Source organism: Drosophila persimilis, unplaced genomic scaffold (genome assembly GCF_003286085.1).
Source record: "Drosophila persimilis strain 14011-0111.01,24,50 unplaced genomic scaffold, DperRS2 tig00001193-arrow-arrow-pilon, whole genome shotgun sequence".
NCBI lineage: Eukaryota > Metazoa > Arthropoda > Insecta > Diptera > Drosophilidae > Drosophila > Drosophila persimilis.
This window is the reverse complement of record NW_020825434.1, coordinates 11880-36066: the sequence shown is the minus strand read 5'-3', so window position 1 is coordinate 36066 and position 24187 is coordinate 11880. Positions and strand designations below refer to the sequence as shown.

At 44.1% G+C, this 24187-nt stretch overlaps 1 long non-coding RNA gene and 1 pseudogene across 1 annotated transcript; both read left to right on the top strand.

Moving 5' to 3' along the window:
- The first annotated feature begins 13651 nt into the window (after window positions 1-13651).
- On the top strand, window positions 13652-14450 carry LOC113566890. Its single transcript, XR_003409264.1, has 3 exons — window positions 13652-13754; window positions 13811-14208; window positions 14281-14450. It is a non-coding gene; the product is annotated as an uncharacterized LOC113566890 (long non-coding RNA).
- Window positions 14451-20473: 6023 nt separating this feature from the next.
- Window positions 20474-23030, top strand: LOC113566889 (annotated as a pseudogene).
- Window positions 23031-24187: the final 1157 nt, after the last annotated feature.

The window sequence follows — 24187 nt, the reverse complement described above, 5'->3', positions numbered from 1 at the left end:
TCGGCACGACGCAACACTTTTATTATTCGGTGCTTTTTATACAACGTCGCCCCACGTTGGGCGCCAATTAAATAACTGTGGTAGCGGATTGTGTTTTTAAAAAGTTTTTATTTTACTTCGACTTCACTGATATAGATTTAGTAGAGGGTCACAAAGGAATTCCGGGCAAAGGGATTGCGCGATCTTAATTTTTAGCTAGACTTTGCGGTGTCTCTGCTGGATCAAGACTGACTTGAACTTTCTGATCTTTGCATCGTTGATCCCTTTCGGGAATAGTTTTTCTATAAGCATTTCAATTGATTTCGCCATCCCGAGTATTGGATTTCGTCATCAAAGAGAGAACTGTAAAAGGCCTAAAGTGCAGGATCTGCAGAAAGCCGGAGTGAGATTGTTTATGAGAAGCCGGGTGTGGGCAAACATTGGTTTTCCATTTAGCGAGTGTCAAAGATTGGGATTGCGGCGGGAGCCCTTGAGATTGTACATCTTAGAAATCATTAGGCGGAGGCCCAAGATTGAATTGTTTTCGTTTTGGAAGCCAAAGATTGTTTACAACTCGTATAAGAGCTCAATAGAATTGGTACGTTAACTTGCATGCCTTTTGATTTGTGTTAAAATATATTAACTTTTTATTTTTCGGCGTCGGCTTGTTTGTGTTGTTGCAGTGAGTAAGTATTGCATTGCAGTCCGCTCTCGTCTGGTAGCTTTTGTTGTTTTATCACTCTCTCGCTATCACCTCAACTTCAATAACTGTTCTTTCTCTCTCGCTCTTTAAACTTTCTGAGCAATAGTGCTCTCTGTTTAGTAGCTCTCGCTATAACCGCTCTCCACTCTGCACATTGTCTGTCTGTCTGGCACATTAATCTGATACCAATTTGTTTTTGGAAATTTTAATTTTTTTTCGTAAATTTTTTTTGAGCAAATACATATATAAAATGGAATACGCTGTGGTCTGCGCCAAAAAAACCTGTAAGAAGCAGATCACTCACGATCAGCCGAATGTCCCCTGCTGGCTCTGCGACAGCGTAGTCCACGCAAAATGCGCGGGATTTTCTGGCCTCGTGATGAGCTATAGCCAAACCGTAATGGCTTGCATTACAGTGGCGAGGCATGCCCGTGCGGGTGGAGAAGGACATGTATCTTCATGAGGCAGACGCGGAGTGGCTTTAAGGTATGCTGACCGTTGGGTTTCAAAAACAATACGATCGGCTCCCTAGCCATGGAGGCTCAGTTTAGCGGTTTAAAACTGCTGAATGAGTCTCCGAGGCGCAAAAAGGTCACTCCGCGGGACCTGCAAGTGCCAACCGTCACTCAGCCGTGCGCCGCCGAAAAACTGACTCCGACCACTCCAAGTGGGCAGCAGTTGATCTCGTTTGCCACTCCAAAGGCAACGACAGCTGCTGACGATGCAGATTCGGTAGCCGAATTCATCGCCTCGGAGAATGTGCAGCCAAGTACGTCTACAAGCGTCCGTGTCCGTGGTGTCCGCAAGTTCACTAGTTGTCCCGTCTATCCCGATCCCACCAGTAAATAGACGTTCCGGACCTCCGGATATTGCCACCACAAGTACTAGACCTGTGGTGAAGGGAGATAGCCTCGTTTAAGATAAGGCATCTCCCCAACTCAATTTGACACCATTTGCTCCGCCAAATTTTGGCCGGAGCATTTGGTGGTGTGAAGGAGTTTAAGGCTAAGAAGAAGAATAGGCCCCCCCCATATCCCTTCCAAATCTTTCCAGTGTGCCACCCTCAACCTCAACTTCCTCTTCCCTCAACTTCCCGTCTTGCTTCACCTTTCCAAAAAACTAACTTCTCTTTTAGTATCCTATCAGAATGTAAGAGGCTTGCGTAGTAAGCTCAGCATTCTTTTCCGGGATAGTGTTTGCATTTGCTTCCCACGTTATTGTGTTTACTGAAACCTGGTTAAAGCCGGACATTCTTAGTTCCGAGGTTTTGGCAGGTCGGTACACAACTTTTAGAAAGACCGTTCGTCTCGACGTGCAGGAGGGGTTCTAATTGCAGTGGACTCTTACTTCACGTCAGAACACTTCACAGTCCAAGTTCAACAGGAACTGGAATTCCTGTGTGTAAAACTGATTCTTCCCGCTTTCGCTATATTCATTACCTGCTCGTATATCCCACCTTCTTCGGATATTTCAATTTATGAGCAGCACTTGTCCGCTTTAACCGCTGTTTCTTCCTCGCTATCTGATAAAGATCGTATGATAGTTCTTGGTGACTTCAACCTTGCCAGGAACTGTTTGGTCTTCGGTAAACGAGTCTAGTATCCTAGTGCCCATGTCACGACATGACTTTGTTGACGGCTTTGCTTGACCTGTCCCTGTCTCAAGTCAATCATGTGAAAAATTCCTTGGGTCGATTGCTTGATCTATGCTTTGTATCGGATCCGACCATAGTGTTGTTAACCCGAACCCTTCCACTCACTATACCTGAAGACGCCTACCACCCAACTTTCGAGGTGTCGCTAGATATAGGACCAACTGTATTGGATCGGTCGAGTAGACTACCTGAACGTGTCCGCTGCTTTCGTAAAGCCGAGTTTGCGAAGCTTAATAACCTAATTAGGGATTTTGATTGGTCCGCTTTGTACTTGTGCACTGATGTCACAAAAGGCACAAACATTTTTTACAATGCTCTTGGCACATTTTTTTATTCTTGTGTCCCGCTTTCTTGTCCGATTAGATCTGGAAAACCCCCTTGGTTTACCCAAGAGTTATCCAGTCTAAAAAACTTAAAATCAAGACTTTATAAAAAATTTCAAGAAGTGGGTTCTCCTACTTCTCACTCTCGTTATGTAATAGCTCGGTCAAACTTTTCAGTTCTTAATGCTCAATGCTATAAGAACTACCTATCTCGTTGCAGGATACGTTTTTCTCAGGACCCTAAGCAGTTTTACTGCTTCGTAAGCAGTAAGCGTAGAACGTCCGCACACCCATCCTCGCTATCATTTTGTAATATGTCGGCAAATAATAATCAGGCAATTGCCGATCTTTTTGCCCCGTTTTTCCAAACCACCTATTCTGAGGAACGCTACTCTGATCAACCGTACCCATACGGATTACCGAGGTCGAACGGCATTTTCAGTCCCTTATTAAATGAATATTCCCTACTTCAAGATCTTCGACTAGTTAAGCCGGTGTTTTCACCGGGTCCAGACGGGGTTCCAGGTTGTGTACTCAGGTACTGCGCCGAGGCTCTGTGTGGACCATTGCTTAAACTATTCACCCTGTCCATTGATTCCTCTTGCTTCCCCCCAATCTGGAAGGAATCGTTTATAATTCCTCCCATAAAAAGGTAGCAAGTCTGATGCAAAAAATTATAGAGGTATAGCAAAGTTATCCGCTATTCCCAAATTGTTTGAGAAGGTTTTAACTCCGCACTTGCAACATCTCTGCAAGTCACTTATATCTCCAACTCAGCAGGGATTTATAAGGCGGCGATCAACCACCACGAACTTGTTAGAGTTTACCTCTTTCATTATTAAAGGCAGGCAAACTTACAGACGGATGTTATTTACACCGACTTTAGTAAAGCATTCGACTCTGTAAACCATTCCCTTTTAGCACATAAACTTGACCTTTTAGGGTTTCCGCCCAACCTCCTGAGATGGATTTCTAGCTATCTTTGTTCTAGGTCTCAAAGAGTCCTCTTCAAAAACTCCCTCTCTTTACCAGTAAAGGTTTCTTCGGGAGTACCACAGGGCAGCCATCTAGGCCCCTAACTCTTCACACTCTTTATTAATGACTTGCCTTCAGTATTAACATACTCTCGAGTACTTATGTATGCGGATGATGTTAAGCTCTGTGTCCAGTACAAGGACATTTCATTTCATTCTCGCTTGCAATCCGATCTCAATAGCTTTCAATCATGGTGTTGTGCAAACTTGTTACACCCTAATGCCTCGAAATGCAAAGTTATGACATTTCATCGTTCTAGCCCTTTGTTGGCTCCCTACACCCTATTTGGGGGTTCTCTTGAGAGAATTACCCTGGTGGATGATCTGGGTGTTATGTTAGACCCCAAGTTAAAGTTTTCCGAACACATTTCTACCATGGTAAATAAGGCCATGGGCGTGCTTGGGTTTATAAAGAGGAGGTCAAAGGAATTTTACGACCCCTATATAACAAAGACTCTCTATACCTCGCTTGTTCGTCCGATCTTAGAATACGGCTCCTGTGTATGGTGCCCTCAGTACAAAGTACACCAGGACCGTATAGAATCAGTACAGAAAACTTTTTACTCTTTGCTCTGCGGGGCCTTAACTGGGATGCGGGTGTAAGACTCCCATCTTACTCTAGTAGACTATTATTAGTAAACCTCCCATCCTTAGTTAACCGTAGAAAAATGCTTGGTGTGATATTTATGCACAACTTGATCAGGGGTGACATAGATAGCCCTGATCTGTTGAGCCGCATAAACTTCACGATTCCCATTAGACTGACTAGAAATTTTATACCGTTGTTCCTTCCACCTTGTAGATCGAATTATTCCTTGCATGAACCGTTTAGGTCTTATGCTCGGATTATAATTCCCTCTACCATATTATATCCAACAATAATTCTCTTCCTCTTATTAAATTATTAATCCTTACACACCTTTCTATTAATTAGTAACTGTAGTGGTATTTGTATTTTGATTGCATGCTTAGTTTCTTGGTAAGTTTAGTGCTAATTTTCCTCGAATGTTAGTCTAATATCTATCTTTCTTACATGTTCGCGTTTGGTTCGGCTACGCGCGTCATGCGGCAGCGCCCCTCGGTCGGTTGGGCGGGAGGAGGGCTGCGTTTTGCCTGGGATCCGCGCGTAACAGCCTGCTGCTGGTGTCACACGGGCCACTTGACGGTGCAGTAATTGCATCGCCTCTTGAAAGATGCAGTCATTCCATGTCAACGTCCAATATATCGTAATCCACGCACATTCGCATTTCTCCGGTCTTCTTTCCTATTAAAACGATTGGGGCACTGTGGGGACTTCGGGATGGTTCGATCCTTCCGTCCCGGAGCAGCTCGTCCACCAGTTCGTTGATGATCTTCCGATTGGCCGGGTTCTTCGGGAAGTAGCGCTGCTTCACGGGCCTGTTGTCTCGCATTGTGATCGTGTGTTCGGCGATGGGGGAGACTCCAGTTAGTCCGTCGAATTTCGCCAATTCTTCTTCCAGAAACTTGCCTGCCCACGGCGTGGGGGGTGGTTCGGGGTCTGGGTCTTGCTGCCACGGCGATAGGTCCTCCAGTTCCAGGGCGGTAATTGTGGCCAAGATCGCGTTCTCGTAGTCGTCCGAGTCGGCTGGGCGAAACGGGTTGCGTTCCCGAGCTATCTCGGCGTCGGCTAATGGCTCCAGTTGGTAGTCCATCGTCGGGGTTTCTGTGATCTCGTCCTGTGGTATCGGGGTTCGTGGCTTGCGTGATGTCTGTCGTGTTGGGAGACTACGTGGTGACTTCCGGTTCGATGAGCTGGCCCTGGATTGATCCCGCGATCCGCAGCTATCTTTGCTGGAGTATCCTGGTGATTCCTGGGTCCTGTTGCTGACTCCTGGTTCGACGAGCTGGCCCTGGATTGATCCAGTGGATCCGTAGCTGTCTCTGCCAAAGTCTTCTGCTTTCTGCGGTGTCCTGTTGGGTACACCTGGTTCGACGAGCTGGGCTTGGATTGATCCAGCGGAGCCGTAGTTGTCTCTGCCAAAGTCCCTTGCTTCCTGCTGTGTCCTGTTGGTGACTCCTGGTTCGACGAGCTGGCCTTGGATTGATCCAGCGGAGCCGTAGTTGTCTCTGCCAAAGTCCCTTGCTTCCTGCTGTGTCCTGTTGTTGAGTCCTGGTTCGTCGAGCTGGAACTGGATTGATCCAGTGGAGCAGTAGCTGTCTCTGCCAAAGTCCCTTGCTTCCTGCTGTGTCCTGTTGTTGACTCCTGGTTCGACGAGCTGGCCCTGGATTGATCCAGTGGAGCCGTAACTGTCTCTGCCAAAGTCCTTGTTGTGTTGCGTTGTCCTGATGGTGTCGGGATTCGTGCCGGGGAACTGGCCATGGTTGGATCCATCGGTGTCGCAGTTCTTTCCGTCGTAGCTTTCTTCGTGTCCTGTTGTGGCGGCGTAGTCCTGGGGTTGTTGCATGATCTTGTCGAGTAAGGTCTTGTTGTCGCGGCGGTTGGATGGTTCGTGGTTGGCTATGGGGTGTTGGTCTGGGGCTGGTCTCGGATGGCAGTGGAGTCCGCAAACGTGACGGCCCGTGGGCGTGGCTGGGCGGTGCATGATGGTATCGTCCCGGCGGGTTTCTGCTGCAACTTCAGCTGTAGATATGCCCGTCCACAGTGGATTCTTGCGCGGATGCCGCAGAGGAAGTCGAGTCCCAAGATGAAGTCGTCTAATACCATGGGGAGTATAAGAAGAGACGAACTGGGTCAATTCTGTGAGGGAGCGGAAATCCTGTCTGCGCGTGTACATTTGATACTCCGGGCGGAGATTTTCGTAGATCCGCTCGAGTTCCTGTTCCCGAGTGTACTGGGCTCGCTGCATCATCAGACGGTACAGGGAACGGTCCCCTGGGAAAACTCGGTAATAACTCTCTCTGACTGCTCGGTATTAATTGTCTGACTGTGGTAACTCCTTCACTGCTCGGTCGTGACTCCCTGACTCCTCGGTGGTAACTCCCTGACTCGTGTTCCTGCTCCGCCTTATATTGGCCGTGGCCATTCCTTTGTGACCGAGGGCTCCTCTGCCATCTAGCTGGTCCTCTGCCTTCGCCCTCTGTCCCCCGCTGCTCCGTTGTTCTACCGCTGCTTCGCTGCTTGGCTTCTCTGTCACTGTCCCGCTGCTCTGTCGCGGCGCCTTCTCCGCTCTGCCGCTGCCTCGCTGCTCTGTCGCTGGGACACCGCTGCTGCTTTGCTGCTCTGCCGCTGCGCCGCTGCAGCTGCTTTCCTGCACTTCTCCGCTCCGCCGCTGTCACGCTGCTCTGTCGCTGCTGCTTTGCTGCTCTTCTCTGCTCTGCCGCTGGCTCGCTGCTGCTTTGCTGCTCTTCTTCGCTCTGCCGCTGGCTCGCTGCTCTGTCCCTGATGCTTTGCTGCTCTTCTCCGCTCTGCCGCTGTCTCGCTGCTCTGTCGCTGCTGCTTTGCTGCTCTTCTCCGCTCTGCCGCTGTCTCGCTGTTCCGCCGTTGCTGCTTTGCTGCTCTGCCGCCGCTCTGCCGCTGGCTCGCTGCTCTGTCGCTGCTGCTTTTCTGCTCTTTTCCGCTCTGCCGCTGTGTCGCTGTTCCGTCACTGCTGCTCTGTCGCTGGTGCCGCTTTGTCGCCGTCGCGTGCCAAAGTTCTAGGCGCCGTCCGCGCCCATTTTCTCCCGGCACGCGGTGTCTTCGGCGTCTCTCCCCGTCTCTTTCTACTGCGTAGGTGGCTGGCTGCGTGGTTTTCCGCGTGGTTTTCGCCGGCGCGTCTGGGACACGTGGCTGTTGCTTGGGGGGTATTAGGTAAACCAGCCTTAGCTGTACACAAGTCGAGGGATCAAATATTGGTGCTGGCTATTCGCCGGGGCTCTGATTTTGGGCTGCTAATACCTGATTTGAAGTTTTTCTGCCGCGTGAATCCACGACTCACATCCAGCATCGCCGGGACCCCAGGGGAGAAAGGTATCGGAAAGGCACGCCCAGCTTGGTGGATGCCGCATGATCCACGACTCACGAAAGTTCTGAAACCGGTGGGTTGAGGTGGGTGTCTTTATTGTGGGGGAATAAACGACAAAAATTTACCAACATTTTGGGTAACTTCTGGTTCTGTGCGTACACCCTGCCTACTGCACCGATCTATTCGCCGTCGGCTCTCTCCCTCGGCTGCGTGGGCGATCGGCGGCTTCTCTGCCGCTTCGCGCTCTTGCATGCTGTTCCTTTGCGTTTGGCCGTTCTCTCTCTTGCTTTGGCTGCGTGGGCGTAAGAGCAATCGGCGACTCTCTCCGTTTCCTTCTCTTCCATGTCGGCTCTCTTTGCTGCGTGGCCGTAGTAGACGTCTCTCTTTCGTGTTGTCTCTTCGCTGCTAATAAGTAAGAGGCCTCACTATTTTAGGGGTTTTCTTAGCCTATTTCTTATTTTAATTGGGGAAACTAAGGATTCATGGTTGTCTTTGTTATAATAGTAATAGTAGTAGTAATAAAATGAGATAATAAGCCCCCCGGGGCTGTCTCTTCAGGGGATGGTTCTGTGGTCAGGTTTTGTGGAGGCTTGTGCCTTCACAAGCCTGTGAAATGGGCTGGTTCTGGACGCTGCTGTTCGTGCAAAAGTATGCAACAAGCAATGCTGTAAGTCATAGATCTTAGCTCCTACCAATTGATACGATTACCTTTTATTGGTTGACTAGCTATGACAATTAGTAAACGGAAGACAGTACCAAGTTATGTTTTTCTTTAAAGATTATTTATGTATTTCTTGATTACTTTTTCTGCAACACCGGTCCACACACTTGAGATCACAAAAGAAGAGAGAGGGTCGACACTTCAAGTGTGACCAGACTAACTTATAATAATAATACCTAACATATCGATAATATTATTTAATATTATTATTTCAATGTGGGAATAGGCGTATTCCAACACGCCCCCCTCAAAAATAACATTAATTATCAAAATCATAAAAATAAAAAATATAAAAAAAGTTTTCATCATTAAATCAAAAAGGTAACATTCAATTGTTATTCTAATGTGGTTGGTGTGCATTCTGGGAAGTGTTATGTGATCTAGCATTTGCTCTAAGGATACGGGGAAAACCCAGAAAAACCCGATCAGATCACTTTAAAATTAAATTAACATAAAATTAAATTACTTTAACAATTCATTGGTTCTTTTGGTTCAAATAAAAAAAAAAATAAAAAAAAAAAATTAAATATGAATTAATGTAATAAATTCGTTAATAAAGCTTCATGTTCATGTTTTCATTAAATTGGAATCATTCTTCTTGTAGTAGTCCTAATTTGTTCCGCAGTTCCGCAAATCTTCCAGCAGGTAGTGGCTTCGTGAATATGTCAGCAAGTTGGTTGTCTGTATTAATATACTCAAGAGAAATCTCATTAGTTTCTATCTGTTCTCTTGAAAAATGATATTTTATATCAATATGCTTTGCTCTTTTATGACATGAGGGATTATTTGCAATGCTAATACAGCCTTGGTTGTCTTCATAAATTTTAATGGGTCTGTCGAGTTTAAGATTAATACTATTTAGAAGAGACTTTAGCCATAAAGCTTCTCTTACAGCTTCAAATAGGGCCATATATTCAGCTTCAGTTGATGAAGCTGCCACTGAATTCTGTCTTTTTGTATTCCAACAAATTAAATTGGAATCGAACATTTTAAACAAATAACCCGTTGTACTTTTTCTATCAATCTCATTACTACCCCAATCGGAGTCTACATAGCCAACTAATGTATTTTCAAATGATGTATTCTTTTTAAATATAAGCTTCATATCAATAGTTCCCTTTAAATATCTAATAACCCTTTTTAAACATTGCCATAACTCAGCATTGTTCTTGCTACTATATCTACTCAAGATATTTACAGCGGTAGCTAAATCTGGTCGTGTACACAGCATTATGTACATTAAACAGCCAATAAGGTTACGACATGGAGCATTGCAGTCTTCATCTGAGTTAAGTAACTCATAATTTAGTTTATTTAGTAATGGAGTACTGACTGAATTGCAACTATCCATGTTAAATTTATTTAAAATTCTTTTTACATATTCAGCTTGACTCAAATATATTTTGTCTTCAAACATTTCTACTCTGATACCGATAAAATGTTTTATCTCATTTAAGTCAGTCATTCTAAATCTTTCGCTTAAATAATTTTTGAAATTATTCATTCTATCCATAACCCTTGTCGCTATTACTACATCATCAACATATAATAATACATATATGTTTTTCTTTATGTCACCTCTATCAAGAATATATATGCAACGATCCACGGGAGAGTTTACAAAATCGAATCCTTTCAATGCTTGCTCAAATACTTGAAACCAGCATCTAGCTGCTTGTTTGAGCCCATAAATGGCTTTGTTCAGTTTGCATACATGCCCAGCACCGCATAATACGCCCTGAGGAGGCCGCATATATATCTCCTCACTTAATGTACCATTGAGGAAAGCTGTTTTAACATCCATCTGATGGACTTTCAAATTAAATTGGACTGCCAATGATAGTACGAACCTAAAACTGGCAATTCTAGCAACGGGAGCAAATGTTTCTTCATAGTCTACTTGGTACTTTTGAGTAAATCCTCTTGCAACCAGTCTAGCTTTGTATTTTATTGGGACTCCTAGTTCATTATATTTAATGGAAAATACCCATCTACTGTCTACAATATTTTTGTTTTCTGGCTTCTTTATAATTGTCCAGGTGTTATTAATTTCATGGGCATTTAACTCTGTATTTATTGCCTCCTCCCAATCAGATTTATCATTCCTAAAATTTATTTCATCAAAGGAATTTGGAACTTCATCAAACATTATATGGGCATTTAATATAAATTTGTTAAAGCTTTTATCATGTTCTTTATAAGAAACCTTCGGCTTAGACTTTAACCTCTCACTTTTTCTACTAATTATATTAGTATCCTTATTTTCTTCACGACAATTATCTGGCTGATCAGCTTTTTCACAATCCTTACTCTCATTCGGGATATATAATTCCTTACTATCATTCAGGAAATCAGTTTTTCTTTTCCTACTTTCATTCGGAAAATTCTGCTTTTCGCATTCCTTACTCTCATTCAGGATTTCACATTCCGTACTTTCATTCGGGAAATTAAACTGATCACATTCCTTACTCTCATTCAGGATTCCACATTCCGTACTATCATTCGGGAGATAAAACTGATCACATTCCTTACTCTCATTCAGGATTCCACATTCCGTACTATCATTCGGGAGATAAAACTGATCACATTCCTTACTCTCATTCAGGATTCCACATTCCGTACTATCATTCGGGAAATTAAGCTGATCAGATTCCTTACTCTCATTCAGGAATTCTTGTTGACTTCTTTCCTTACTCTCTTTCGGGAAATCTGTTTCAAATTTTACTTCTCTAGAATAAAGCATATTAGTCTCGTCTACGACAACATCTCTTGCAACAATAACTTTTCCTTTAATGACATCCCACAATTTGAGTCCATTTTGTTCATACCCTATCAAGATAGCTTTGAATGATTTTTCATCAAATTTACCTTTTTTAATTTTGTTGTGCACATACACGGTTGAACCGAACACTCTTAAAAATTTTAAATTGGGCTTTCTATTGTGCCACAGCTCATATGGGGTCATTTTACAATCACCAAGTGCTTTGCTTGGAATTCTGTTGATTAGATATGTTGCAGTTAGCACAGCTTCATCCCAAAAACTTTTGTCTAATTTTGCACCATTTACCATAGCACGAGCTTTCTCTGTAATGGTTCTTATCATTCGCTCCGAAACACCATTCAACTGAGGTGTATGGCACTGTCAAATGATAACTTATTCCTTTATTAACGCAGAACTCACGCTTTTCATTCGACAAGTATTCTCTACCGTTGTCAATATACAAATTGACAATCTTGAAATTAAAATGAGCCTCGCTCTTTGCTACAAAATCTTTAAATACATTAAATACATCTGATTTATATTTTAACAAATAGGTTACACAATAATGTGTAAATTGATCTACGAAGATCACAAAATAATTTTTATCGTCTAGTGTAACTGGTTTAATGGGGCCACATACATCTGAATGTATTACAAACAAGGGTCGTTTTATATAACTTTTATCTTTAGATTGCTTAAATGGCAACCTAGCCTGTTTCCCATTTAAACATGACTCACAAACTTCATCTGATATTTTTAAATTAACAAGAAGATTACTGTCATTAAATAAATTATTATTATTTATTTCAAGCAATTTTGCATTGCTTATATGCCCCAACCTCTCATGCCATAATCGATAATTATTTTTGTTCCTAGCATCTACACTGTATGCTTGGAATTTGACTACAGGTATATCCAACATACCTGTATGTTTAACAACACTTACTCCATTTTTTGATATGGAGACACCACCACAGTCAAACTTAATTGACATCCCTGCCTGTTGCAGACTCTTGACAGACATGAGGTTTCCTGCTGCCTCCTTGCAGTAGAGCACATCCTCCAGTGTGATATTGTGTCCATTGTGCAGCCGCACAATTCCACGCTTAGTGGCATATAAAAACTCGCCTTCTTTTGCCACAGCGATTTTAATTGGCTGCTCCAGTTCGATGCAATCGGCGTACAGCGAGTCATCATTGATCAAATGATCCGTTGCACCAGAATCGAGTATAAAACCGAGTTCATTATTTATCTGATCACTCTTTTTCATTTTCCGCATCATAAATGCGAACCCGTGGCCCGATGCTGCAAGCTGAGCTTGTTTATTATGTTTATAATTTTCTTTGTTTTGATTTAACCTTATAAACTGGTAACAGTCTTTTTTCATGTGCCCTTCTTTGCCACAGTGATGGCATTTAATATTACTTCTAGCTTTTCCCTTAAATAATATCTTTTGCCGTGTGTTTCTAGATCCAAACGTTTTACGATTATTAAAATTGTTATTATTTCATACAACTGCCTTCATGACTTTACTACTTGTATCAGTACTTTCATTTCTTAATTTGGTCTCGTAGTCGAACAATTTATTTTTTACAAACGCTAATGATAGAGTTTCATCTGACAAAGTTTCGATTGCCGTGATGACACCATTATAGGTTGAAGGTAGAGTCTGCAGCAAATGTGCCACTTTGTCCATCTCATCCATTTTTGCGCCCGCCCCTAACAACTCACTCACTGTTTCATCAAAAGTAACAAAATGACTCGAAAGTGTCATTTCACTTGAGAGTTTGAGTGTTATTAAACGTTTACGTGCAGCTAATTGCGACGCAAGGCTTCTTCAGAATATCACGTGCCGAAATGTCGCCTGCCGCGAAGTTTAGAAATGCGTCGCCTAAATATTGAATTAAAATGCTCTTTGCACATCGCTCTGCCTTTTTCCAATTATCATCTACTTCGTTAGGCATTATGTTATCGACTACTTGGAGCACCTCTAATTCAGCAAACAAAGCTCTGATTCTAAATTTCCATATAGAATATTTCTCGCCACAAAAAGGCTTAATATGTTGCTTATTTCTTTCCATTTTCTATGTATGTATATATTATACACACACACACTATAAAAAAAAACTACACAAGAACGCACGCGGAACTAATTTCACAACTATTTGTTATTAATTGAATTTATTTAAATTGGCGTGGACTGGGCCCATAACCTATTGGTAGACTAGCTATGACAATTAGTAAACGGAAGACAGTACCAAGTTATGTTTTTCTTTAAAGATTATTTATGTATTTCTTGATTACTTTTTGCTGCAACACCGGTCCACACACTTGAGATCACAAAAGAAGAGAGAGGGTCGACACTTCAAGTGTGACCAGACTAACTTATAATAATAATACCTAACATATCGATAATATTATTTAATGTTATTATTTGAATGTGGGAATAGGCGTATTCCAACACCTTTTTTAAGGGCTTAGGTCATGCCTGGTACTTGGCAGTGGATATGCAACTATACATAATCTCTCTGCTTCTGCTGATTGCTCTGTATAAATGGGGCAAAAAGGCGGCTGCTGGCATTGTAGTGCTGTTGCTTCTAGTCACGACCTGCCTCTTTGTCACGATGATGGTCAACAATGAATCAATGCTCACGAAGTAAGTCCACGATCTTTCTATTTGCATTTGAAGTTATTAAGCCTCATTTAATTCAGGAATGGAAGTAAAGGAGGTGATGGTTTGGATGTCTATGGATCCACACACACGCATGCGGGTCAATGGCTGACTGGATTTCTCTTCGGGTACTTCTTGCACCTGAATCGTGGAAGGAAGCTCCAGCTAAGCCGCATCCAAGTTTAGGGCTCCTCCTCTAACCATACTCGAGGAGTCTCTCTACTACACGCTTACCCGGGTGGGCTGGCCCCTAGCGCTGTGTTGGATCATCTTTGCCTGCATGCAGGGCTATGGCGGTCTGGCAGACAGTTTCCTATCCTCGCCATTGTGGCAGCCACTCTCGAGACTCTCCTATTCCGTGTACATCTGGAATATGTTCACTCTGGAAGTAAACAGCAGAATTCTACGGACCAATACATATTTTTCGAACTACAACTTTGTAAGTTTTGTTTTGGATAGTTGAAGGAAACTAGTGGATTATAACAAATGTATAATATTTTATGCTTTGCAGATGCTTAATTTCTGGTCTGTCATTGGGATCACTATTTTGATGTCGTATGTGTTTTATGTTATCATTGAGGCTCCTTTTGGCGGACTCGATAGTCTTCTACGAACCCGGCAGCCACGATCTCCAAGCGAACAAAAGCAGTCGTCAGTAGATGTCCAGCAGGATCAGTTTAATGTCGGAAGGAATCTGGATGAACCTGAAAAGCCTAAGGAAGAAGCCACAACGACTGTTTCAGAATAGTTAAATGTAAGATGCTAATAGTCGTGTTTTGTCTTTCCCATATTTAGATCCAGTATGGTTTTCTTGTATTCAATGACTTTTCGCCGACCAGACATGTTTAAGTTTGCTATTAAGTTAAGACTTTGAAGCCACTTGAGATATTAGATCTAACAAATAACTATTCGACAAGCGCTTTACTCACAAATTCAACTAATAAACGAGGGGGAACGTTGTGAGTTGCTGCGGACACCGCAACTCTACATTTATTCCCGATACTTAGTCAGTATGGCTCTCCTCCGGCAGAGGCCGCTAATACTAAACGACACGACAAAGAGTGCGTGCGAGAGAGACAGAAAATCAGTCAGAGCGTGACGTCGGGCGCTGCGTAGCCACTGCAAATTGATTTCTTGCTTTTGGCTACAAAAATGATCCGATCTGATCCAGATTCAGCGATCTGATAGATATGGTCACTATCCATGATTCTGCGTTTTTAGTTTTCTCGAATGTGCAATATTGTGAATGCAACAGATTTTCGTCCTTTGTGGGGGCGGAAGGAGGTGGGGCGAAATTCTGAAATATAGGTTTTATAGTGAGAAAAATTTGGTTACTCTAGACTTAATTGTCTCTGAGATTTGTGGATACCACAGATTTTCGCCCTTTGGGAGGGCAGAAGTGGGCGGGGCAAAGTTTTGAAATATTTTTGTAGCAGTGACATATCACAGAAGTCTGGATCCAAAATATCGTTGCTATAACTAGCTGTATATAGGACGGACAGACAGACAGGGCTCAATAGATTCGGATATTGATGCTGATCAAGAATATATATACTTTATGGGGTCGGAAACGATTCCTTCTGGACGTTACACACATCCACTTTTACCACAAATCTAATATACCCCAATACTCATTTTGAGTAGCGGTTATAAAAATTATACTCTTCCAAGTAATCTCTTCCATTGTCTATACTTATTGTATTCTTTGTTCTCGTACTATAATTATCATGTCAGAACACGATCGGCAACTAAAACCGAAAATAAATTGGTTGATTATTTACATAGAACATATTTTATACGAAATTATACGTAAGCGCCAGAGGTTGTATCGCAGTCGATGACTGCAGTAGGGATTTTCTCCGTTTTGTTATACCCGATACTCAAAATGAGTATTGGGGTATATTAGATTTGTGGTAAAAGTGGATGTGTGTAACGTCCAGAAGGAATCGTTTCCGACCCCATAAAGTATATATATTCTTGATCAGCATCAATAGCCGAGTCGATTGAGCCATGTCTGTCTGTCCGTCTGTCCGTCTGTCCGTCTGTCCGTCCGTCCGTCTGTCCGTCTGTCCGTCTGTCCGTCTGTCCGTCTGTCCGTCCCCTTCAGCGCCTAATGCTCAAAGACTATAAGAGCTAGAGCAACGATGTTTTGGATCCAGACTTCTGTGATATGTCACTGCTCCAAAAATATTTCAAAACTTTGCCCCGCCCACTTCCGCCCCCACAAAGGGCGAAAATCTGTGGCATCCACAATTTTGACGATACGAGAAAACTAAAAACGCAGAATCGTAGAAGATGACTATATCTTCTAGAGTGCAAAATCTGAACCAGATCGTATAATTATTACAGCCAGAATCACGAAAACAATTTCACTCTTTCTCGCTCTGTCTCACTCTAACACACAGGTTTCATGGTCGGTTTTGCCAATTGCAAAATATGAGTTCAAGGATCTCAGAACCTATAAAAGCCAGAGCAACCAAATTTGGTATCCACACTCCTGTGATATCGGACCTTGACCGTTTCCTGTCCAAATTTCGCCACACCCCCTTCCGCCCCCGCAAAGGACGAAAATCTGAGGCAACCACAAATCTCAGAGACTATTAAGGCTAGAGTAACCAAATTTGGTACACACACTCCTTTAAGATGTCACTATAAAACGTATATCTCAGAATTTCGCCCCCCCCCCATCCGCCCCCACAAAGGACGAAAATCTGTTGCATCCACAATATTGCAGATTTGAGAAAACTAAAAACGCAGAATCATAGATAATAACCATATCTATCAGGTTGCTGAATCTGGATCAGATCAGATCATTTTCATAGCCAAAAGGAGCAAATCAATTTGCACTGGCTACGCAGCGCCCGACGTCACGCTCAGACTGATTTTCTGTCTCTCTCGCACGCACTCTTTGTCGTGTCGTTAAATATTAGCGGCGTCTGCCGGAGGAGAGCCATACTGACTTAGTATCGGGTATAACCGTAGAGTTGCGGTGTCCGCAGCAACTCACAACGTTCCCCCTCGTTTTTTTTTGCATCTGTTTGCAAAATGAGTATTGGGGTATATTAGATTTTTGGTAAAAGTGGATGTGTGTAACGTCCAGAAGGAATCGTTTCCGACGCCATAAAGTATATATATTCTTGATCAGCATCAATAGCCGAGTCGATTGAGCCCTGTCTGTCTGTCCGTCCGTCCATCCGTCCGTCCGTCTGTCCGTCCTCTTCAGCGCCTAGTGCTCAAAGACTATAAGAGCTGCTGTGGCGCTACAGACTGTAATCACAAATGGGAATATCAATAGCCGGGCGAAAGGGCTGCACACGAGTATGTCCACTTCCGGGCCGAGTCTTATGCCGACGCCTCCCTTGGCCCCCTTCGCACAGGTAGTCTTGACCCTGTTTACATATCGGGGCTTGCTCGGGTTGCCCGTGTGGCAAGGGATTGAAATCGGAGGCGTACCCCAACCAGCGCCCAAAAGAGCCCTGAAAATGGATGCTTCTACGGATTCTGGATCAGGTATAATGGGTCGTGGATCGTGGATGATGACGCTTTTGTTGTGTTGTTTTGATCACTGAATCAATAAGAGTACAGTGAATATTTAATGATTCATTTGTTGCCGCTTCTGGTGGATTCCGTGCCTCCGAAGTGCGTATGCGGGGGCCTGCAATTGGTGGCAACAAAGGCCCCACGGCTGCCACAATCGCTGCTGCAGCGGAAATGTTTTGCTGCTGCTGCATGCTCTCCTCCTCCGATTATTATTGAATAAATTGCAGAACAAATATGCAGCGAAATAAAAATAATAATAAATGCAATAACGGGGATGAACGATGAGCAATTGGACTCCCGTCCAAACGGAACGGATCGTAATATGCATAAACGATATATCTGATCGACTGGAAACTCTTGTTTGAATTTTACTTTGAATTTCGAATATTTCGGCATATATTTTCATTGCGTCCAAAAACGGAGAGACGATTCCGTGCATTACGATTCTGGCATCAACGAAAATAGATGCCCAAATGGAAGTGCAAACATCTCTGAGGGGAGGAGTGGAGTGTCGGGCGTGTGGACGTTTGTCTTCTGTCAGTGTGTGATTGGATACTGCTTGCTGCTTTCTGCTCGATGGCTTCCCCCTAGATCACGAGGTGCAGGCGTATCTGGAACACCAGCTCCTCGACGGTCTTCTTCAGGAGCGCCGCCAAAGACAGGATGAATCCCAGGAGGCTGAGGGAGAACAGCCAGGGAGTGGTCATGAGCACGGCAAAGAAGACGAGCGTCTCGTCGCCCCGGGCATTGGCCATGCGCCACAGCAACTGGCGCTGGATGGTGCGCAGCTTGAACTTGCTGTTCCACAATCGGAGGCGCATCGAGCCGACGGTTTCGTTGACGACCACAGTCTTCTCGACCAGCCAGAACACCGCGCAGCACAGCATCTGCATCACCAGCAGCACGACCTTGACCACAGCGGTCTCCAAGAGGAGGTGGTACAAGGCCACCATGCGCTGACTGTGCTCCGGCTGCATTGTGGAGAGCACGACTGCGCCGAGGGACTCCAGCGGAGAGACCCTGGGGGAAGGGCCGTCGGAGAGCTCCTCCCACTCCGAGTCCGACTCGGTGCGCTCTATCGAGCTGAACTCGCTCTGGCCCTGACAGGAGCACGACTCCTCCTCTTGGTCCTCCTCGGTGGGCATCGAGTAGTCGCCCTCGTAGTCGCCGTCGTAGCGGCCGTCGGAGTACTCTTTGTGCGGGCCGTCGTAGTAGTCTCCGCGGCTGTCCGGAGAAGCGCCGGCTGTCCAGAGGGAGCTCAACACGGGCGGTGGTCCCATCGATGCCATCTGTGGCACAGCATTGAATCTGCAGGGGAGCCGGGGGTAAGTTATGTCCTAGGGGGAAGGGGAGTCTGAGCTGCTGCCGCTCACCCATCTGAATCACCCATCGGAGGGAAGGTGGGGGGGTGTGCGCGACCTATTGGACCCATTGGGCGCGAAAGCAGAAGACTAGTGTGGATTTGGCCTAGGAAGGGCATCGCATTGAGTCCATTCTTGTCGCCGGAACCTTCGGGGGGGACCTGCAGCTCCGGCTGCTGCTGCTGATGCTGGTCGGTAAAGTCGAAGGATCCCATGGATCCGAAAATACCCCGCGAAAGGGTGAATGGGGAACGTGGATTATTAATAGTTGGATTCATCTTATTCCAGCACCTGTGAGGAAATATTCGTTCATGGGCTTTGTTTTGTATTTGAATTTTTATTTACTTTATGTTCCCTGTACTTTCGATATTTGTACTGAATGATTCCCAGAGCCAGTTCTGAACGGCTCCAAGTGATAGTTCAGGGCCCACTTCGATGTTGTGTTCCTAACAGATTCTCCCTTCTTTTCAGGTCTCCCCACCCCACCCCACAACGCCGCAAAAATATTTCAAAACTTCGCGCCGCCCACTTCCGCCCCACAAAGAACGAAAATCTGTGGCATCCACGTTTTTAAAGATACGATAAAACCAAAAAAGGCAGAATCGTAGAGGATGTTTATATGTTCTAGAATGTAAAATCTCAACCAGATCGTATAATTATTATAGCCAGAATTCCTCGCTCTGTCTCTCTCAAAAACACAGGTTTCATGGTCGGTTTTGCCAGTTGCAAAATATGAGTTCAAGGATCTCAGAACCTATAAGAGCCAGAGCAACCAAATTTGGTATCCATACTCCTGTGATATCGGACCTTGACTGTTTCGTGTCCAAATTTCGGCACACCCCCTTCCGCCCCCGCAAAGGACGAAAATCCACAAATCTCAGAGACTATTATCGCTAGAGTAACAAAATTTGGTATCCGCACTTCTGTTAGATCTCACTATAAAACCTATATTTCAGAATTTCTCCCCACCCCCTTCCGCACCCACAAAGGACGAAAATCTGTTATATTCACAATATTGCACATTCGAGAAAACTAAAAACGCAGAATCATAGATAGTGACCATATCTATCAGATCGCTGAATCTGGATCAGATCGGATCATTTTTGTAGCCAAAAGCAAGAAATCAATTTGCAGTGGCTACGCAGCGCCCGACGTCACGCTCTGACTGATTTTCTGTCTCTCTCGCACGCACTCTTTGTCGTGTCGTTTAATATTAGCGGCCTCTGCCGGAGGAGAGCCATACTGACTAAGTATCGGGTATAAATGTAGAGTTGCGGTGTCCGCAGCAACTCACAACGTTCCCCCTCGTTTTAAATTTGGTTGTTGCGGGGAGGCGGAATCTCTTCACGAACTCTCGCCATTTTGCTGCTACTTGTCATGAGAATTGGAAAAAACATTGAAACAAAGAAAGGATCTGCCACCACTAATGGTAATAATTGCACATTGGCTATCATTAAGCAATGATCAGAATTATAGAAAAAATTGTCTACATCCATGTTTAGCTAAACTTTAGTTTTCTCCGTTTTTTTCTTACTCACTCATATTAAAACCAAATTTAATCCATCAAAAGTCAATAAGTAAAACGATTACCTGGGAAAAGATTATAGATAAATGATCTTGTGACTACATAGAATTTAGACGGATTGCTCCTTATCGGTGATGTTTGACTGAATTAAGCATTTTGGCTGATATACTCGACTCGAGAGCTGACACACTGATAATGTTATCTCCAGATTTCCCTCAAAACATTCCTATAAAATCACAGTCAAAGGGTGCAATGCCTTCAATCGAAAAAGTATTAGCATGGTGAACGTTTTAAGCAGTCTACTTGTCTGCGGACTGGTACTTGTCAGTGCCGCACAACTGAAAGACGGAGATGTCCTGCAAGATTACCAGCGTTTAAAAAGTCTCCGCCCGCTGGGAAGTTTGCCGAAAACTTCCGTATGAATTGCTCCCGGACTTGGATCTTTTCCACCCCCGAATACCCAGTCAGGAGGATCTGTTGTGTTTCGCGGACATGGCTCAGTTCATGCAGGCGCTCACTACTGGAAAATTATGGGCCCTTAAGAGTAAGTAAATAATGAAAATTATATTCAAGTCAATGAGAACTGAAGTTGACGAATTTTGTGAGCAGTGATCGATGCTTGGGGCTCCATTCCCTCAGGAGTGCTGTCCGGCAATGTCTACCATCTGGGTAACTTCGATGAGTCAAGATCAGCGAGGAGATCACCAGTAGTCACAGCATACATGGAAAGTACTGTTTTCTAATTGTACCCGCCGTATCCATTTCGATCAAGATCGCATCTTGCTTTCCGGCTTCCTGCTCTGCGGCACATATGGATACGTTTCTGGAGCAGTTAATGCAGAATTTGTTGAACTCAAGCAGCACAAATATAAAATTTAGCGAGGCCAGCTATCAGACAAGTGAATCGAAACCTTGGGATGGAATGACCATTTTCACAGTGTAAGTTAGACCTTATCATAATCAATTTCTGTGACTCATACTATGGATTGCAGTGTACTTCTTGGCTTAATGGGTACTATCGTGGGTCTATGCACGCTCTACGACTACTTTCTGTGCCAGGATCAGAGTGAGGACCGGAGAGAACGGAATGATTTACAGAATGATTTAACTCGTATTTTGCCTACCAGGTAGTATCTCTGTGACTGTGAAGATGTGCTCGGCACGGTCAAGTTCCCGTGCCATCATCCGCATTGTCGACAGCAAATCGAATCCGAACGTGATCAGTTGTCTTGATGGAATCCGCTGCATGTCCCTATTCTGTGTTGTTTTGTTTCTCCAAATATAAATACCTTCAATATGATTTCGGTTTTAGTGGCCTCATGCTTGTATGTGCAAAAACCATTCAGCTCTGTTTTTTTGTTTGCTAGTGGGTCGCGGAATCCTTTTCCAGCTTTATTCTCCACGGATTTTTTTCGGTTGATTCCTTTTTCTTTATTGCTGGCCTACTAGTGGCTACGGTTGCTCTTCGCTCAATGGATAAGTAAGTGTTTGAGATATTTTGTATCCATCGAGAATTATTGCCAATTTTCTTACAGATCCAAAGGAAAACTGAATGTGCCGCTTATGTATCTTCATCGTATTATACGGATCGTGCCGATACTTGCAATAGCAATCCTAGTTTACATAAAGCTGACGCCCATTGTTTCTGGGGGACCTTATTTTAAAGGTGGATTCCATGGTACAGCCGCCTATGAAAAGGGCTGGTTCTGGACGCTGCTCTTCGTGCAGAATTATGCTACAAGCAATATTGTAAGTCATAGATCTACTCTTATTACCATTTGTACGATAATCGTTTTCAGTGCCTGGATCACACATGGTACTGGGCAGTGGATATGCAGCTTTATATAATCTCTCCGCTTCTGCTGATTGCACTGTATAAGTGGGGCAAAAAGGCAGCAGCTGGCATCGCGGTTCTTGTTCTCCTACTATCGTCCTGCCTCTTTGCCACGATGATAGTCAACAAATACTCATTGCTCTTCAAGTAGGTCCACGATGCTTCTGTTTGTCGTTGGAGTTCTTCAACCCCATTTAATTGCAGGAATGGAACCGAAGGAGATGCCGGAAGGAAACTGTATTCTGCCACACATACTCATTCGGCACCTTGGCTGATTCTTTTTGGATATTTTCTTCACCTGAATTGTAGGAAGAAGTTCCAAATAAGCCGGATTTTGGTATGGTCTGGATGGGTTCTTAGTCTGGCCATGATCTTCACCTCGATGTTTGCCCTGTACCCTGCGACCCAATGGAGTGCTCCACCCCTGTCCACCCTCAAGGAGTTTCTGTACTACACGCTTACCAGAGTGGGCTGGCCCTTAGCCCTGTGTTGGATCGTCTTTGCCTGCATGCAGGGCCATGGCGGTCTGGCCAACAGTTTCCTATCCTCGCCATTGTGGCAGCCTCTCTCGAGACTCTCCTATTCCGTGTACATCTGACACCTTTTCGTACAGGAAGTCAACAGTAGAAGCGTTCGTACTAATACTTATTTCTCGGACAAATTGTAGTAGGTTTTGTTTCTAGTAGTTGATGGTTGCTTATTTTTAACTAACCTCATTGATGATTTTCAGATGCAGAAATTTTGGTCTGACTTTGGGATCACTATTTTCATTTCGTATCTGCTTTACGTTGTCATTGAGGCTCCTTTTGGCGGACTCGATAATCTTCTACGATCCCGGGAGAAAAGTGTTTTGAAGCCCCAAGCTCCAAGCGAACAAAAGCAATCCTCAGTTGATGTCCAGCAGGGCCAGTTGAATGCCGGAAGTAATCTGGTTGAGTCCGACGTGCCTAAATAAGAAGCCACAGAGACTACTCCAGAATAGTTATAGATGTAAATATCAATATGGGTTTTTATACCCGATACTCAAAATGAGTATTGGGGTATATTAGATTTGTGGTAAAAGTGTATGTGTGTAACGTCCAGAAGGAATCGTTTCCGACCCCATAAAGTATATATATTCTTGATCAGCATCAATAGCCGAGTCGATTGAGCCATGTCCGTCTGTCCGTCTGTCCGTCCGTCCGTCTGTCCGTCTGTCCGTCTGTCCGTCCCCTTCAGCGCCTAATGCTCAAAGACTATAAGAGCTAGAGCAACGATGTTTTGGATCCAGACTTCTGTGATATGTCACTGCTACAAAAATATTTCAAAACTTTGCCCCGCCCACTTCCGCCCCCACAAAGGGCGAAAATCTGTGGCATCCACAATTTTAAAGATACGAGAAAACCAAAAACGCAGAATCGTAGAGAATGACGATATCTTTTAGACTGCGGAATCTGAATTGGATCGTATTATTATTATAGCCAGCATCAAGAAAACAATTTCATTTTTTCTCGCCCTGTCTCTCTCTAACACACACGTAGCATAGGCGGCTTTGCTTAGAGTAAAACATTAGCGCCTAGATCTCAGAGACTATAAAAGCTAGAGCAACCAAATTTGGTATCCACACTCCTAATATATCGGACCGAGACGAGTTTGTTTCAAAATTTCGCCACACCCCCTTCCGCCCCCGCAAAGGATGCAGATCTGGGGATATTCATAAATCTCAGAGACTATTAAGGCTAGAGTAACCAAATTTGGTATCCGCACTCCTGTTAGATCTCACTATAAAACGTATATCTCAAAATTTCGCCCCACCCCCTTCCGCCCACACAAAGGACGAAAATCTGTTGCATCCACAATATTGCAAAATCGAGTAAACTAAAAACGCAGAATCATAGACAATGACCATATCTATTCGGTTGCCGAATCTGGATCAGATCGGATCATTTTTGTAGCCAAAAGCAAGAAATCAATTTTTAGTGGCTACGCAGCGCCCGACGTCACGCTCAGACTGATTTTCTGTCTCTCTCGCACGCACTCTTTGTCGTGTCGTTTAATATTAGCGGCCTCTGCCGGAGGAGAGCCATACTGACTTAGTATCGGGTATAACTGTAGAGTTGCGGTGTCCGCAGCAACTCACAACGTTCCCCCTCGTTTTTCACTCTTATGTAGACATTTT